The 3,586-nt window shown below is 45.7% G+C and overlaps 1 pseudogene; it reads right to left on the bottom strand.

The window, feature by feature from the left end:
* Window positions 1-598: 598 nt before the first annotated feature.
* LOC124597186 lies at window positions 599-716 on the bottom strand (annotated as a pseudogene).
* Between the last annotated feature and the right edge of the window lie 2,870 nt (window positions 717-3,586).

Raw genomic sequence — 3,586 nt, 5'->3', positions numbered from 1 at the left:
CTCGGAAAAATATAAGTTCACTTCTTTCGAGGTTTCCAGTCCACTCAACATTTGTTGTTGCAACAGTGCATATGGTGTACATGAAATGAATGCAAGCAGAGATCAATGCTACAAGTATTGACCCATGCCGAAAATCCCGTGGCGGCAATGTAGGCGTTCACTCTGGCATCCAGTCGATCGCATCATCATCATCAGTTATCTGCTATATTAGCAGGTCCTTTGTCTCTCCATTTTCTGCGATCCATTGCTTCCTTCTTGAGGCTGCTGTATGTTGTACCGTCCATCATGTCATCCAGTATCTGGAATCTCCTCCTTCCTCGCTTCCTTTTCCCTTCCACATAACCTTCTAAAACTGTTTTTATCAGTCCGTCATTCTTTCTCAATGTATATAATAAAGCACTCTGTCATCAGGCCACAAGTCGCCCATCGGGACCATCCGACCGCCGTGTCATCCTCAGCTAAGGATGCGGATAGGAGGGGCGTGTGGTCAGCACACTGCTCTCCTGGTCGTTACGATGGTTTTCTTTGACCAGAGCCGCTACTATTCGGTCGAGTAGCTCCTCAATTGGCATCACGAGGCTGAGTGCACCCCGAAAAATGGCAACAGCGCATGGCGGCCTGGATGGTCACCCATCCAAGTGCCAGCCACGCGCGACAGCGCTTAACTTCGGTGATCTGACGGGAACCGGTGTATCCACTGCAGCAACGCCGTTGCCTTTTCTTAATATATGCCCAATCCAATTTTTTTTCTTCTCTTTATTACATTTAGTAACTGTCTTTTCTCTCCCACTCTTCTCAGTGCGTCTTCATTTTTTTACTCTGTCCACTGTACCTCTTCTTTTTTTACTCTGTCCATCCAACCTATTCTTTCCTTCCTCCACCATGTCCAGATCTCAAAAGCCTCCAGCCTTTCTCTGTCTTTCTTCCTCATAGTCCATGTTTCAGCGCCATACAGAAGAACACTCCATACAAAACATTTTATGAGTCTCTTCCTGAGCTCTCTGTCCAGACCGCTGCAGAAAATTCTCCTTTCCTTATAAAACGCCTCTTTTGCCATTGCTATCCTTGTTTTAACTTCTGTGGTGCAGTTCCAGTCGGTGTCTATTCTGCTTCCAAGACACTTAAAATTTTACACCTGTTCTAGTATTTCTCCATTCATCATAATTTTTATTTCCTTTTTTCCTGCTAGTGCCAATACTTTTGTTTTGTTTGTGTTAATTTTCATTCCATATTTTTTTCCGTTAGTTTGAATGGTGTACACCAAATCCTGTAATTCTTTTTCCCCTGTGTCTAGAAGGACCATGTCATCAGCAAACCTCAAACATCCTACTCTTCTTCCTCAAATCGATCGTATAGATGACGAATACTGGCCTGGGATACGATCTGCCGTGCCTGGTCGACCAACTCACGTATTTTGTAGAAGTTGTTGGTTACTGAGTCACATCATATCCTACTCGTGCTCAGTTGGAGACAAGTCTGGGGATTGTGCTGGCCAGGGAAGTTGCTGCCCGCCTTACAGAGCATGCTGAGTTTCACTGGCAGTGTGCGGGCGAGCTTTATCCTGCTGGAACAATCTACAGGGTGTTTCAAAAATGACCGGTATATTTGAAACGGCAATAAAAACTAAACGAGCAGCGATAGAAATACACCGTTTGTTGCAATATGATTGGGACAACAGTACATTTTCAGGCAGACAAACTTTCGAAATTACAGTAGTTACAATTTTCAACAACAGATGGCGCTGCGGCCTGGGAAACTCTATAGTACGATATTTTCCACATATCCACCATGCGTAGCAATAATATGGCGTAGTCTCTGAATGAAATTACCCGAAACCTTTGACAACGTGTCTGGCGGAATGGCTTCACATGCAGATGAGATGTACTGCTTCAGCTGTTCAATTGTTTCTGGATTCTGGCAGTACACCTGGTCTTTCAAGTGTCCCCACAGAAAGAAGTCACAGGGGTTCATGTCTGGCGAATAGGGAGGCCAATCCACGCCGCCTCCTGTATGTTTCGGATAGCCCAAAGCAATCACACGATCATCGAAATATTCATTCAGGAAATTAAAGACGTCGGCCGTGCGATGTGGCCGGGCACCATCTTGCATAAACCACGAGGTGTTCGCAGTGTCGTCTAAGGCAGTTTGTACCGCCACAAATTCACGAAGAATGTCCAGATAGCGTGATGCAGTAATCGTTTCGGATCTGAAAAATGGGCCAATGATTCCTTTCGAAGAAATGGCGGCCCAGAGCAGTACTTTTTGAGGATGCAGGGACGATGGGACTGCAACATGGGGCTTTTCGGTTCCCCATATGCGCCAGTTCTGTTTATTGACGAAGCCGTCCAGGTAAAAATAAGCTTCGTCAGTAAACCAAATGCTGCCCACATGCATATCGCCATCATCAATCCTGTGCACTATATCGTTAGCGAATGTCTCTCGTGCAGCAATGGTAGCGGCGCTGAGGGGTTGCCGCGTTTGAATTTTGTATGGATAGAGGTGTAAACTCTGGCGCATGAGACGATACGTGAACGTTGGCGTCATTTGGACCGCAGCTGCAACACGGCGAACGGAAACCCGAGGCCGCTGTTGGATCACCTGCTGCACTAGCTGCGAGTTGCCCTCTGTGGTTGCCGTACGCGGTCGCCCTACCTTTCCAGCACGTTCATCCGTCACGTTCCCAGTCCGTTGAAATTTTTCAAACAGATCCTTTATTGTATCGCTTTTCGGTCCTTTGGTTACATTAAAGCTCCGTTGAAAACTTCGTCTTGTTGCAACAACACTGTGTTCTAGGCGGTGGAATTCCAACACCAGAAAAATCCTCTGTTCTAAGGAATAAACCATGTTGTCTACAGCACACTTGCACGTTGTGAACGGCACACGCTTACAGCAGAAAGACGACGTACAGAATGGCGCACCCACAGACTGCGTTGTCTTCTATATCTTTCACATCACTTGCAGCGCCATCTGTTGTTGAAAATTGTAACTACTGTAATTTCGAAAGTTTGTCCGCCTGAAAATGTACTGTTGTCCCAAGCATATTGCAACAAACGGTGTATTTCTATCGCTGCTCGTTTAGTTTTTATTGCCGTTTCAAATATACCGGTCATTTTTGAAACACCCTGTATCACCTTCCTGTTGCAAAAACAGCAAAATAATATGTCTAACAACATTCTGCCCTGGATAATGTACCCTTCAGAAACAACGAAAGTGAACGAGAGTTGTAACTTGTTGCATCCCAGACAGTAAGTCAGGATAAAGTCAGAATATTTAGCACTCAAGGAAGTGCGGATGAGGTCTTGCAAGATCCAGGACGATGAGCTGAAATCGATCTGCAAATTTAAATACCTGGGGTTGTACATACAGATGGACGGAGGACTGGAAAGCGAGATACAACACCGAATAAATTGCGGTTCGAATAACTGGAGGAAAATGGGTGGAGTGCTGTGTGACAAGAAGGTGAGCATTGGGTTGAAAGGGAAAGTGTACAAGTCGGTGGTAAGGCCTGCTATGATATACGGGGCAGAGACATGGCCAATCACAGTAGCCCAGGAAAGGAAGATGGAAGTGGCGGAAATGAGGATGC

This window comes from Schistocerca americana, chromosome 2 (genome assembly GCF_021461395.2).
Source record: "Schistocerca americana isolate TAMUIC-IGC-003095 chromosome 2, iqSchAmer2.1, whole genome shotgun sequence".
NCBI lineage: Eukaryota > Metazoa > Arthropoda > Insecta > Orthoptera > Acrididae > Schistocerca > Schistocerca americana.
The sequence above is the reverse complement of the archived record's forward strand: the minus strand, read 5'-3'. Positions and strand labels throughout refer to the sequence as shown.